We start from the raw sequence: 16,608 nt of genomic DNA, 5'->3' as shown, positions 1-16,608 counted from the left end.
TATATATATATATATATGTGTGTGTGGTGTGTGTGTGTGTATGTATGTATATATGTATGTATGTGTGTATGTATGTATGTATATATATATACATATTCATCTAATATACATACGTTCACAAACAGATTTTTTTCTTTATAAAGTTGTACAATAGATAACTATTAGCAGTATATTCTTATCCTTCCTATTACATTTAGAAACCAACTGCAATACTGACTATAAACACAAACATACACACACACGATATATGCATATACATATTTTATATACACATATAACTTATTTGTGTATATATATATATATTATATATATATAATATTATATATATATATATATATATATATATATATATATTTATATAAAATTGTCCGATAACTGATAAGGGGTGAGCATGTTTAAATCTCGTGTGTGGTGTTTTCATCTTTTCCTTTGTCGTCCTACTGTGCAAAGTTTTACTCTTATTACACACGCACACACACACACATACACACATACACACGCACACACACGCACACATATAGGTGCACACAGGTACATATACATATGCACATACATACATGTATGTATGAATGTGTGTTTTTGTGTGTAAGTGTGTAAGAGAGAGAAAGAGAAAGAGAGAGTGAGAAAAGAGAAAAAAGGGTAAGTATATGCATGTATGTATGTATGTATGTATGTATGTATGTATGTATATATATAATATACTAAAATCTAAAATTATTTGCATACATCTATTTCTTGAATGTGCGTTGGCTTATATTTTAGCAATTTTACATTTATAGTTTAAATTTACTCTCTCTCACTAATTTTTTACATACATTTTAATTTGTTTTCGTAACTCTAATCGTTATTGGCGGATTTCATTTTACAGTGCTTGTGAATGTTGTTGTTGCTGTTTATAAATCTCGGCTTCTGTTGTCTTAATTCCACGTTATCCATGAATACGCAGGCCAAAGACATTCCACCTATAACTTTTCCCCTATTTTTCTCAATTTCTGTGCAACCGGGGCGTCATAATCTTATATATTATTTCCCTTTTAAGATAAGTATCAATATTGAAAGGGATTGGGATGTGCGCAGAAGCTCCCTTCTAATTCGAGTCTTGTAGTGTGTGTTTTGTAAAAAAATGCCTGCTTGTTAGTAATATGATCCCATTTAATCTAACCGCCGCCAAGTTATTTCAGTTGTCATCCTCACTAAGTGGGTATACATGCCGCCCAGTTGAGTTGTATTACTGTAAACTTAACTACTTTCTAACATAAATCCTACTTATGTTTCCTAGTCTGAACTGGCGATCCTATACACATAAATGCATATATAAGTACACACTATACACAAATAAACAGATAGACACACGCACACACAGACGTATATATATATATATATATATATATATATATATATAATATATATATATATATATATATATATATATATATATATATATATACATATATATATACATATGTATATATATATATATATATCTATATATATATTATATATATATATATATATATATATATATCTATATATATATAGTATATATATATTATATATATATATATATAGATATATATATAATATATATATGTATATATATATATAGATGATCTGGTTCTTGACTGATGACTGAGGGCTTCGAATGTCCCGTCCTGTGGTTCTTGTGTCGTCTCTGTGGTGTTTCATGTTCTTGTCCATGTCTGTAATTATTTTACTGTTTACCTATATATATATATATATATATGCGCGTACACACATATAAATTCTATTATGTATACGTGCATGAGGCGGCGAGCTGGCAGAAACGTTTGCACGCCGGGCGAAATGCGTTGCCGTATTTCGTCTGCCGTTGCGTTCTGAGTTCAAATTACGCCGAGGTCGACTTTGCCTTTCATCCTTTCGGGGTCGATAAATTAAGTACCAGTTACGCACTGGGGTCGATGTAATCGACTTAATCCGTTTGTCTGTCCTTGTTTGTCCTCTCTGTGTTTAGCCCCTTGAAGGTAGTAAAGAAATAAGTATTTCATTTGTCTTTACGTTGTGAGGTCAAATTCAGCCGAGGTCGACTTTGCCTTTCATCCCTTTCGGGGTCGATAAATTAAGTACCAGTTGCGTACTGGGATCGATCTAATCGACTAGCCCTCAACCCCAAAATTTTGGGCCTTGTGCCTAGAGTAGAAAAGATTATATATATATGTGTGTGTATGTGTGTGTGTTTTGTGTGTGCGTATGTATGTGTGTGAAATACGTTTTAATTTTGCTGCCTGTAATTCTTATGAGACGCCGTCTCACTCTCAGCGTGTAGACAGACATACACAAGGATACTTGGTTCGACTACCAACATTTTTCTGTGAACTTCTTACTGTCCTGTACAACTTTATACTGTATATAACTGATTTTGTATCCTTTTCTCTCTCTTCACACACACGTACCCATATATACATGTATGTATGTATGTGTATGTGTGTATGTGTGTGTGTGTAGTGGAGTGATTGCGCTAAGCAGTGATGTTCCAAACTTTTTGCCAGTCGAAATATGCTTGAGGCATATTCGAATCCGTAAGAATGCCATTCACTGTATTCTGTGATGGAGAAAATTTACTGTTGTAGACAAATGGCATAAACGCACCAAGTTAGTCCGCAGCGTTCCTTAATAAGATTGTTGGATGCATGCATTTCAGAGTGGTTATCACATCTTCATCAAAAGAGAAAAAAAAAACAAAGATGCTATGAGCTGACACGAGAGACAGATCCCTCCTATGATATACCTGTCATTCAATGATTGGTTGCGCTATTCAGCAGCCCACCCTTAGCAAAATACATATTTCTTCCGTTTAATATTGGTTCAAAATTTTGGCACGAGGCTTGGAAGTTCGGGAAGGGGGTACATCAATTACATCGACCCCAATGCTCAGCTGTTACTTATTCTATCGACCCCGAAAAGTAGAAAGGTAAAATCGGCCACACACGAATTTATTGATATTAGTTTTTATGTCAAGTTATATATTATAAAAATCTAATTGATTTTAAACGAAAGGAAAGGCACCAAACGGTCAGAATTGTTAGCACGCCGGACAGAATGCTTAGCAGCATTTAGTCCGTCTTCACGTTCTGAGTTCAAATTCCGCTGAGGTCATCTTCGTCTTTTATCATTTCTGGGCGGGTTAAAATAAGTATCAGTTGAGCACTGAGGTCGATGTAATCGACTACCCGCCTGTCTCGAATTTGCTGCCCTTCAGCCAAAATTTGAAACTAATATATGTGTGTGCTTTTGCGTGTGTGTGTGAGAGAGAGAGAGAGAGAGAGAGTGTGTGTGTGTGTGTGCGTGTATGCATACTACAGTCTGTTGTCTCATTTTCAGGATCGAGTTGAAGATTCCATGTGACAACTACGACAATTAGCGAAATATGTTTCTGTGGTGGACTAAAATAGGAGCGGATGGTAGAGCGTTATTCATACACATATATCAGCATACCATCCCATTATTATATAAATTACTATCAGTGATAATGAGCGTAAAAACTGCCTTTGAGATGCTTTGTTCAGTTTTGTTCCACCACGTGTGTGTGTGTGTGTGTGTGTGTGTGAGAGAGAGAGAGAGAGAGAGAGAGAGAGGGGGTGAGTAAGATACGTGCGGGTGGGTATGTGAGCTCAAATTTCACTAGAGATAATATTGCTCGAAGTTCACTCCCTGATGATTTAGTAGTAACCACCAATTTACTTTCGGTGATATACAAAATATATTTCTTCCTTCAGGAATTAATGTATGAGAGTAATATAAGTAAACATTTACGTGCAAAAGCAATGGTGCAAAGTTTTTACATAACTCGATTCTGTCTTTCTATTGTGTATTCTCCAGTTCCACCCGATCAGAATTTTCTTTTTTGTACTTTTTCTCAGAAATAAAAGAAATAGTCTAGAACATATATTAAGTGGCGATTGATTCGAATCTACGGAAAGTATGAATTGGTACGATTCTGTGGTTTGTTCTGTTTGGACCCTTTTGAACATAATTGCAGGTGGAGGGGTATCGAAGTGTCTTTCTCAAGATCATCAGCTTCATAAATGTAGTAAGATCCTTACACTGGGAATCGAAACTGGATTGCAGATACAGCTCTGCAGAAGTTTACCGCTACCCTACATTATTTTGATTTTGATCTTATTGTATTAATACATTGGTGACTTTGTTTTCCAATAGGTTAATGATACCAATCTCTGAGCCGCTGGTCTAGTAAGCCTTATACACTTTACCCATTTTTATACTGACATAAGAGTGTACTCTTATATCAGTATAAAAATCGGTAAGTCACTGTTTATGAGTACTCAGTATTGTACTCCACTTACATATATATATATATACATACATACCTCCGAAACACGCATTAAGTCGAACCAGGGGCAGCTGATGAAGGGGAATATTCATTGTATTGTTTGTTTTGTACTCTGTTTTTTCGTTGTTAAAAAAAGTCCGTTTCCTTGTTTGTTTTTATGTTTTCGTTTCTCGTTGTGTTCTACGTTCATTTGTGGCGTCCTGTACTCATATATATATATATATATATATATATATATATGCATGTATATATACATATAGATGTAGGTATGTACATATATGTATGTATGCATGTGTTTTATTTGTTAAATTGTTATTGTATTATATTATATATATATATATAGTATTATTATATCTGCGTATGTGTTTGTATTATGGCATATCTTTAAATTATATATACATATATATATATATATATATAGATATATATACATATATATATATATAATATATATATATATATATATATATATCTGCGTATGTGTTTGTATTATGGCATATCTTTAAATTATATATACATATATATATATATACATATATATATACATATATATATATATATATATATATATATATATATATCTGCGTATGTGTTTGTATATTAGGCCATATCATTAAAATATATACATAAATATATATATATATATATATATATATATATATATATATATATATATATATAATATATATACACATATACAGGGTGCAGTGAATAAATTGTCGTCTAAGTTACGTAAAAATGAAAATAACACCAACATTTCATTTTAACATATATATTTACCAAAATTACATAGAAATATCTTGAAATACTAAAGAGTAAATTTACTCAATAAAATCATGATTGGCTTCAACCACGGTCTCCAGACAACTTCGGAATCACCTGCAACTCTTCTGGCCAGTCCCCTTGTATAGGTTGAGGAATGCTACCATAATCCTTACATTCAGTTCATCTTTGGTGTTATAAGGAATTTTGTTGATCTCTCGCTCAATTGCGCCCACACATAATAATCAAGAGGTTGCAATCTGGTGATTATAGTTGGCCAGATGTTAGGGCTGATGTTGTCGCAGAAAGTGTCTGACAGCCATAACTGGGTTCTCCTGATTGTATAGCATGATGCGGAGTCCTGTGTCAAACATAGAGTCTTCCAGCAGCCACTCTCTTGACCAAGGGCAGCACTGCCTTCTCCAAGCAGTTGATATAGGCCTCCGTGTTGAGTGTGAGGCAGTGTGAGATGAATGGAGGCATAACGTCGCCATCATTAGTAATCACTCCAAACACCATGATGTTGACTGGATGCTTAATTTTTATCACTCTCGGTACATCTCAGATTGACACTGAAATGTTTGTATTGGAGCTTCCGGCGCAAATGCCAAGCAGCATAGCATGCTGTTTCCAAATTTCCAGCAGAGAGAATTACGTCATGATGCTGTTTTTGCCACAGACGGTGCCCAACTGCCCCTACTATACTGTGTAGTCGCCAAAATTAAAACATACAATGCGCATGCGCGAAATTAAAAGCATGAAATGGTGATAATTTATCAATCGCACCCTATATATATGTGTATGTATGTATGTATGTATGTATGTATGTATGCATGCATGTATGTATATGTATATAAAATCCTGCATCAGAGTCAAATTGTTTATTAGTGTACGGCACTTGTAGTTGTAATGTGTATTAAAAAAACACTTTATGTACTTTGAAAACGGCTTATGTAAACGTACATAATTACCTGTTAGGAAGACAGAAACGTCTGTACGCAAAAGTATTCGTTACAAAACATATGAAAAGGTAAAAATTCATAGGGAAGCCAGCAATAAAACTAAATGAATATCAAGAAAGATTCAAAATGCTAGGGGTCAATGGTGAATATTTCAGGTCTGTTCATTCAAAAATTAAAAATAATGATGCTGTAACACACCATAGAACAAATGAATTTTTTTATAAACTATATAATTAATCTTACACAAAGTTTTAAATTTGGAGGTTAAATTTGTAACAAGGCAAGAAAACGTTGAGCACTTTAAGAATCAGGATCTCGACATCATTGGGTTTCAACCGAGTCCAGATGTTTCCTATTTTCTTAACAGCTTGTTTGGAATCTATTTGGTATTTAGACTACATTTAACAAACTCACTTACTTACACTAATCAGTTTACTGCCAACTTCATTTTATGACCAAATAAAATATACTTTCTTACTCAGATGAAATCTTGCTACTAATATTCTACTTCATGTTAAAATTCTATTTTAAAGACAAAAAGTTAAATTTTCTGTAAGAATGTGTTCGTTGGCTTTTAAAACTAACCTATTTATTATTTTCAATAATTCACATCGCTCTTTGAAGCATATTTTATGAGAAGAATTGATCTAACTGGGTTGCAGTAATCAAGAAATTTCATTTTAATATTCTCTTTGATTTGTGAAATAAGCTTACTTGTGTAAGAATTTGTTTCCCGCTTACCCGAGTTTGTGATATGGTCTCGATTATAATACCAAAGCTCAGAAATTCAATACATATTGCTACAGTGTTAGAAAAGGTGTTACTATGTCTACTTCCATATCTAATCCTTAACAAATAGAGTCATTGTGTCCGTTAAAAAGAACCATTAATATTAATTCAGTTTTTCTTCAGTTTGAGAGACAAAAGAATAGAGAAATTTGATAACTATAAAATAGTATTTAATATTCAAAAATACTCTTTGAGAATCGGGATTCAGTTGTTTACAGAATTAAATACAGGTGGAAACGATAAAATGGACAATTTATTGCTATTTGCTCATGTGCTATCGTATTGCTCTGCGTGTCTCGGTTCACTTAGCAGTTGGTATAGATAAAAGATATTTTGAAAATAGTTTTAGATGAGTGACCTCATTATTATACATTTCTGGATATGATAGATTTCAATTGACGTCACCACACGTGTGAAGAGAGGAATATTTAGTTTTGAAATCTATACTTTTAAGAGGATGATTATTTACAAAATTTCTGTTGGTGACCGAGAACATCACCTCTCGGGTACGAACTTAGCAACAATTCAACTAAGATATCATGACACTGATGATAATTCATTAAGATATTGCTGGGTAGCGGCTGTGGTAAAGCTGACCACACCAACATTAATGATGTCCCAATTTTATTACGTGCGTAAAGATGCAATGATTGACAAAGTAATTCAAACTTTATGTACATTGGTATGTATATTTAGGTATGTGTGAGTATTCAAATGCAGAATATATTTGCTTATGAATAACATAACGTTAATGATGTCCCAATTTTATTACGTGCGTAAAGATGCAATGATTAACAAAGTAATTCAAACTTTATGTACATTAGTGTGTATATTTAGGAATGTGTGGGTATTTAAATGCAGAATATATTTGCTTATATGCAAATGAGAATCACAATTTAAAATCTCATGTGACATACACATAGTTGTATGGGTATTCGAGTTATTTGTTATTTGTGAATTCGGGTTATTTGTTTTTTGACACATGCGTTCGTATGTGAATGTAGACTCATATATATGGATAGAATGAACTTTCTTTACCCTGCTGTATTACGTCAAGCTTCTTATGGCCACGCCTTTGCATTCCAAGGACAAGATTATCTATAAAACATTTGAATCCTTATTCTCTCTGTAAAAAAGGTTTACTCTGCTACGATTAGGCTTATCAGCAGCAGCTGCCCTTAGATGTTATCAGAGATAGTTATATTGCTACAACAATACGCAAGACATATGAACGTTCAAAAAGCATCATAAGTAACCTTCATGGAATATTTCCCTCAAACATTCTACTGAATTCTTATAAAACTAAACTGAAATGATATTTTGTAAGTGAAAATAATAAAACGTACAAATACCTTATTTAAAATCAGCAAATTGTGACATTTTATACGAAGTTAAAAACGGGGTATACCATCAGAATATTAGACATAAGTGATTCTACTGACCATAGAATTAGTTTGCACTGATAGTAATTGAAGCACATGTCTTTTACTTGAAATAAACCATGAAGGTTAGAGCCATCAGTAAAAGTTGTGGTTTAATTCAATTCGAAGATAGGGCAGTAAATATATGTAATTCTTTTTTTGTTTTTAAAAGTTCATCATGTGACTATAGTTAGTTGTCTAAATGTCGTAGTGATATCCATTAATAGTTTGTGTGTATAGGAAGACTGAAAATATCTAAATAATTGCAGCCCACGTTAAGGGCAGGCTATAATCGCATTCTCGGCGTAGAGAATATAAAACGATCTATAGTGAATAGAAACAACATTTTTGTACGCACACATTTTACTTTATTAAGACTTATATTGAAATATACACATAAGCTAATTGAGTGTGAAGGAATGTATGAAAACCAGTTAATCCATGCTTAATTCATTACATTAACCATAAACACGATACGGTGACAGTATTGTACCTACTGTATCCAGAAAAGATTTAATGTGCTAGATATAAATAACAGGAAATAAATTCTTTACTTTAAAAAACTTTGAAAGCAAATGTTATAGCCTTGTTCGGCAATGATTTAATCTCACACGCAGTTAAAACATAATTCTTGAAATAGATAAGTTTAGTAGAATAGAATAGATAAGGCTGACATGAAGCACTGAAAGGGAACTTTACAGATACTGATAAATAAACTGACACAACGTGAAGAAGCTAAAAAAAAAAAATACTGTTCTAATCTTTCTACAGTACAGCAGCAATTTGCTTAGAGTGTGGTTTGATTCAGAATATCTGTTTAAACTTGTTCTATTGATAGTTGAGTATCTAACTGTAGCAGCATTCATACATGCATATGCATTCCTCTGTGTGTGTGTGTGTGTCTGTGTCTGTGTCTGTGTCTGTGTGTGTGTATGTGTGTGTGCGAGTGTGCATACACACCTACAAACATATATATATATATATATATATAGACACACACACACATAACACACACACACAACACACACACAAACAGTGAAAGAGAGAGATAGAGCAAAGTCTCTTACAGCTGTTTATGGAATTCCTGAGCCAATGGAATAACTGGGCTGTTTGATACTTTACTTATCAACCATAAGTGTTCTATACTTTATACTTTATTTGTATTTTATATTATGAAGCAGGTACCACTTCAAGCCGCTTTGGACAGGCAATTTCAACACCTCATTCCCATTTGCACTTGAAGCAGAGTTTTAGTGATAAACTGATCTGAGCTCTGATCGAACAAACTTATTAATCGACGTCTGCTCCTTGCATTTCCTATATATTTGTGTGTGTGTGTGTGTGTGTGTGTGTGTGTGTGTGTGTGAGTGAGTGAGTCCGTGTGTGTATGTGTGTGTATGTGTGTGTGGGTGTAAAAGTATCGATATACCATCAAAATATGAGACATAAATGCTTCTACTGATCATAGAATTACATTTGTACTGAGGATAATTGATGCATTTGTCTTTCATTTCAACATATATATATACATGATGAAATAATATTCATCATTGCTACTGAAACAATTGTAGAAACATATTTTGAACGAATATACCTTTCTCCTATTACACTATCTGTATATTCCTGCCTTTAGGCTTTCACTCCATACACATCATGTCAATGTGAATCGTTCTCAGCCGAAAGACGCCATTGTTATTTCTTGTTGTTTGTATTCGTAATACTGTACCATATCTCCGTTTTTTTTGCTTGTTTTTTTTTTGTCTTTGTTGTCGTACACTTTCGCTAGCTTTCTTACAAAGGGGTCTAATGCTCTTAGCTTAGGCTTTTGGGGGGAACAACCAGATCGAACCATCTCAAGTGTAACTGTCTGAATTGATTGTGACTTCTGGTACTTGACTGAAGAAAGAAAGCCAAGAATGACCGGTCTTTTTTGCCTGTCCTTCTAAATGTTGTTTCTCTTATCCGCCTTTGTGTCGTCTATCTGTCTGAACGTTTTAATGCCCTCTATTGCGTATATATATATTAAAAATGGGGGAGGCCGGTTTATGGGATTGTTTTAGGTTTACCGTCCATAAAGTTTTAGCTATATGGCGTATCGTCAGATACCAAAAACCTGTTGGTTCCTGACCTCTTAAAAAAATGATCCAAACGTAATTTTGTTTTAAGAGGTCAGGAGCCAACAGGTTTTTGGTATCTGACGATACATCATAAAGCTAAACCCATTATGGGGCGGGAAACCTAAGGTAATCCCATAAACTAGCCTTCTCCATTTTTTAATATATACCGCTCAGCATATTAGACTTTCGGATTTATGTTTTTCATATTCCCAGACCGCTAGTTTCCTGTGTTATTAAGGAAAACACTTCATTTCGCGTTCCTCCAGCCCACTCAAATGTAAATAGGTGTAACCCTGTGACGTCCGGGAAAAGCTCCCTAAACGACGCCGAGTATTGAAGAACACATAAAAGTCACAGAATAAGTGTAATTCAATATACATGGCTGTGTAGTAAGAAGCTTGCTTCCTAACCATTTGGTCCCGGGTTTAGTCCTAATGCGCGGCATCTTCGGCAGGTGTCTTCTACTATAGCCTCGGGCGGACCAAAGTCTTGTGAGTGGATTTGGTAGACGGAAACTGAAAGAAACCCGGCGTGTATATATATATTTCTGTATATATATATATATATATATATATATATATATATATATATATATAATATATATATATATATATATATATATATATATATATATATACATATAACTGTATATATATTTATGTGTATGTGTCTTTGGGCCTGCGTTTGTACCCCACCATCGCTTGACAAACGACGTTGGTATGTTTATGTCTCTGAAACATAGCGGTTCGACAAAAGAGACTGAGAGAATAAGTACTAGGATTACTAAGTACTGGGAAACCAACCAACTAAGGGATAGTACAAAAGGGAGTATTATAAGAATAGATACACATGCAAAGACTGTGTGCTACACAAATATATACTAGTAATAGTAATAATAGTAATACAGAAAACAGTAAAAGATAACGATCAGTACCTTACGGCCGTTTCTGCCAAGAGGACACGATATCCTCCATCTAGCTCTATCTCATCAGTGGTCTGTAGGGCTGGTCAGATAGAGTTTGGATGTTGAGTGAGCCTCTAGGCTTCATCAGAGGATTTAAATGGTTAGGAGAATCGATACATATAAGAGTCAGTTACTAACAGGTATAGTATATTTTTCTTATTAAAGATGGCATAAGAAGAATAGGAGCAAGACTTAGAGTGTGAGAGGAGTAAAATTTAGTAAAATGGATTAGGCATAGGAAAGGGAAATATGTTACAGACTTCGAGTGTTGCCTTCCCAGATTCTTGTTATTTTGTTCAGTGGTGGAAAGGTAGGTATAGAATTTGTCCAGATACCGTTTGAAAGTTGTAGGGTATTTTTCTACTTTAATTTCTTTGGGGATAACATTGAAAAGCGCAGAACCATTTGCAGTAAAGAAATTGTGTCGCAATGTTCTTATGTGATGTGATCTCAACCTTTGTAGGGGACGCATTGCACGGTGGCCTAGTCTTGGGTGAATTGTAAACATAATACCAATAACATTTGGATGATATTGGTGGAATATTTTCCACATGCTGTAAATAATGTATCGCTCACGGCAGCGTTGCAGAGAATAGAGCTTCAGCCGTTTACGTCGAACCCAATAATCAAATCCCATCATGCCATTTATTTATTTTTTGTGATTGATCTTTGTGGCAGCAGTATTCGTGGTGGGACCTAGCGAGTGTAGAGAAGAGAAGGATGATGGTTTCATGATCCCTAGATTAGAAAGTTCTGAGGATCTATGAGCACATTCTGCGGGCAATATCGACTTTTTAGTTGATGTTCACACTCCAACAGTTACACCTAAGTCTCTGATATTATCCAACGATTCAAGTAGGTCTCCCGATGGTAGTGTGTTTAGTTGTTTGAGTGTGCCCTCTCTTCCAAAGTGCATGAGATCAAATTTTTCTTCGTTCAACTGCATACTGTCTTTTTGTGCCCACAGGGTTACTGCGCATAGATCCGATTGAAGTATTGTTTGATCATATGCTCCATTAATGACTTTCTGGAGCTTAGAGGCATCTGCAAATATTAATCTTGACATCGCTCCGATCCGACCAGCCCCAAGGAAAAACTAAGCTACGAGCATTAGATTTCTTGGGAAAAGGATCGAATGTATACGAAACAAGGACAGAAAAACGGACGATGCCACGCGAATATAAATACAAAGAATGGTAATAACAGGACAAAAACAGCGGGTGTCTTACGACTAAAGACAGTACAACTTAGTTTAACTGGCGTATTTTGGAAAAAAATGCCTTTTTCGGCAGACGAAGACAACAATATAATATATATATATATATATATTTATATATATATATATATATATATATTTATATATATATATATATACATATGAACCCAGTTATATTAGTTTCTCTCTTCTCTCAGTATTAAGTCCGCCACCATCTTCGTTAAATCTTTCTTAAAATTACATTGAAATAATAACCTCAATTCAATATACAGCTGCACAGCGAAACACACTACATACGTGTGCAATTAATTCATGCGTATGTGCGCGCGTTAGTATGTGTGTATATGTCCAGGTCTCTGTGTTTATATCTTGTTACTTATAGATGCAATAATATTTACTAAACAAAGTGCAGACATACTAAAAGTACTGGAGCCGATATGATCGCTAAACCTTTCAAGGCGTGTTCTATTCGTCATGTTCGCATTTGCTTGACTGAATCAAAGAAGAAATACATACATACATACATACATACATACATACATACATACATACATACATACATGTTTGAGAGCATCCTACGAGACTATTCCTGTGTGGGAGCACACAGTTTTTCTATATAAAGCGGTTACATAAAGTATCATAACTAAATTATCGATAGTATTATTCGCCGCAAAAATTGAAATCAATGTAAGAGATTATTCAGTGAATTAGAAAGGAGCGTTGGAAAAACGTATTTGAAATTCTGTTCAAATACAGAAAATTGTCGCCAGTATAATTTTAATATCCAAAGATTTAGCGAAATGAAATATCTGAAGTTTGTCGATGTAAAAGATTTTAAGCATTCAGTTTTATCGGGATGTACTGCATAACATATGTAACAATTTCATAAGGAATTGAATGTTAGAGAAATATGAAGAATTGTAGAGCAAATGTTTATGATGGAATGCTGGTTGTATTGATGAGTTTATCCTAATATGGTTATGGTAGTTGACCGAGAACATAACGGTTTCTATCACTCTCTCATTTGCATTAATTCTGCACATTACATGCCAACGACTGTACGTAGTAGCTTGTCTTGCTATAAATAACAGCGAAATTTCCTTGAACTTACAACGGTTTTCAAAATACATTCGGCAGTGTAGTCTACGTTAACCGTAGAAAGACATTAGGTTTTTAAAACATATTGGTTAAACAGCAACAACAGGAGGCGCAATGGCCCAGTGGTTAGGGTAGCGGTCTCGCGGTCGGAGGATCGCAGTTTCGATTCCCAGACCGGGTGTCGTGTGTGTTTATTGAGCGAAAACACCTAAAGCTCCACGAAGCTCCGGCAGGGGGGGGGAGTGGCGACCCCTGTTGTACTCTATCGCTCCAACTTTCTCTCACTCTTTCTTTCTGTTTCTTATCCCCATCTTCCTACGCAACCGCTGAGCCTGGATGCACATTCATTCATCCGTCGATGCTCTCGGTGTCGGTGGTTGACCTGCTTTCTCTTCTGCAGGTCTTACGAATAGCAAAGGACCACGTTTCGGACTTCTCCCACTCTGGGACGAAGACCACTTCGCTCAACAAACAAACAGCAGCAACAACCGCCGTGCAACCATATATATGTGTGTGTGTGTACGCCCGCGGGCAGTGCGTGTATTTACCTATATACATATATATGTGCATTTAAACACACACACACACACACGTTGAAGGATTATAAAGTCAGTATTCGTCAAAATACATTTCATTTTTAAAATTTGATATAATTTACACACAGAATCTAATACTTTATGAACAACTGTTTTCTAACTGATGACCGTTCATACCCAAGCACTGCTGATAATATTAAACAATGGGATCAAGAAACATTTTGTTCGGTACTTGTGCACATCTCCTTGAATGACTGTCCTAAGCGTTCCCATAACAAAAATCTACTAATTTGAGGTTCAGGGTAAGTGAAGAGTAATTCACTGAAACTCTTCATCCTATCCATCTCTTTGGCAAAATCTCATTAAGATAGATCATTATGATTGCGTGAGGGTACTCCATGTTGCCGCGGAAATAATACTCCATATCTTCCAAATACCCCTTGAATGCATGACACTATAAATGGTCTCAGCAACATCAAGCACATTTATGCAAATTTCACTTATTCAAAGTGAAGTCTGACACGCTTCATTAGTTCTAATGAAATGAAATGAAAATTTGGTTACAAGCTGTAGAAGGACACTCTTGTGTGTGTGTGTGTGTGTGTATGTGTGTGTGTGTGTGTGTGTGCGCGCGCGCGCGTGTGTGTGTGTGCGTGTGTGTGTGTGTTATGATTTCGCTTGCGCATAGCGATACTAATAACCAGTTGTCAAAACTCAATATATTGGGTTGTCCGGAAAGTTCATGCCGATTTATAGTAGCTTACCTTTCGACTTAATTTAGAACATGGTTGAGTCCATAAAATGGGATTTGACTACACCTCCATTTAGAGCACAGTTTAAGCTATCTTTTTCGTGGAATGAGGTTTATGTTCCTATAACCTGTGTTAATTCTGTAACCCTTTAAAATGGAAGATAAGAAAGTTCATTTTCGGCACTTGATACTTTGGGAACTAGACAAAAATTGCTGCAGTTCGGCTGGGATGTGTTACCCCACCCTCCATATTCACCAGATATTGCTCCTTCGGATTTCCACTTATTCAGGTCTCTGCAGAATAGTCTTAATGGTAAAAATTTCAATTTCTTGGATGACGTAAAAAGATACCTTGATGAATTCTTTGCCATGAAACCACCTCAATTCTGGGAAGAGGGTGTTTTGAAGTTAATGGAAAGATGGGGACGCATTGTGCAACAAAATGGCTCATATTTGGTTGATTAAAAACGTAATGGCAAGTATTTAATGACCTTTTTCTTTCCTTTAAAAATCGGCACAAACGTTCCGGACAACCCAATACATATACTTTAGAATAAAGTATTAGGCCTGTACAGAGTATCGTTTAAATTATCAAATGTCACGGGAACCGGAATTACCACTATTTTCCTGCTATAGTTTCTGCTATAAGAAGTAGTCCACCCAATGAGTGCTTGTGCAATGCAACATCTTATAGCATCCTCGGAGCAATCGAAGAAGCTCAATGTTGCACAAACATCCAGCTCTGATTATACTTCTGTAAGCTAATGAAGTTGATTGCGGAATTCCTACTCCTTTGTTATTTAGTGTTGTATAAATACATACACACGCACGCACACGCCCAGCACATGCACATGCACACACATACACATATATGAGAACATGTGTATATGTATGTATGTATGTATGTATGTATGTATGTATGTATGTATGTATGTATGTATGTAGTTTATAGACGAGAATCAGATATTCTCTGTTTAGAATACACTCTCTTTCTCTTTCTCTCTTTTACTTGTTTCAGTCACTTGACTGCGGCCATGCTGGAGCACCGCCTTTAGTCGAGCAAATCGACCCCGGGACTTATTCTTTGTAAGCCCAGTACTTATTCTGTCGGCCTCTTTTGCCGAACCGCTAAGTGACGGGGACATAGACACACCAGCATCGGTTGTCAAGCAATGCTAGGGGGACAAACACAGACACACAAACACACTTATTAGTGCTCAATAGATTTAAACTTTAGCGGGTATAGAAGTAAATGTAAGGATGACCAAGTTAAAGAGATCAATATATACAGTATATTAAATACATGAAATACAAAAAATCTCTATATATTTACATACAAAAAGGTCCGACTTGCTCAGAATACAAATGATATAAAGAATTAGAGGGATTGAAGGAAAGTATTCCAAATCCAACAGCTGTTTCTGGGGACTAAGTGGTCCAAAATATTTTATGTATGTATATATAAACGTCTTTATTTTCATAGAGAATATATACCGAAAATAGAATATATAATTTTATTTTATTTAACTTTCGTCTTTAAATTTTCAACAACAAAGACTCATTTCTAAAAATTGGATTACGTACGAATCAACATTTATTGTCACGGAGAAAAGAAAGAAAATTCCGCGCCAGACGCAACAGTGTTTTCCTTGGGGTTCTTTC

At 35.0% G+C, this 16,608-nt stretch overlaps 1 protein-coding gene across 1 annotated transcript in view; it reads left to right on the top strand.

Annotated features, from left to right (window-relative positions):
* LOC115215019 (glucagon-like peptide 1 receptor) overlaps positions 1-16,608 on the top strand; it is a 170,314-nt gene that overhangs the window by 859 nt on the left and 152,847 nt on the right. The window lies entirely within an intron of this gene.

The sequence above is a fragment of the Octopus sinensis genome, linkage group LG8 (genome assembly GCF_006345805.1).
Source record: "Octopus sinensis linkage group LG8, ASM634580v1, whole genome shotgun sequence".
Taxonomy (NCBI): domain Eukaryota; kingdom Metazoa; phylum Mollusca; class Cephalopoda; order Octopoda; family Octopodidae; genus Octopus; species Octopus sinensis.
The sequence above is the reverse complement of the archived record's forward strand: the minus strand, read 5'-3'. Positions and strand labels throughout refer to the sequence as shown.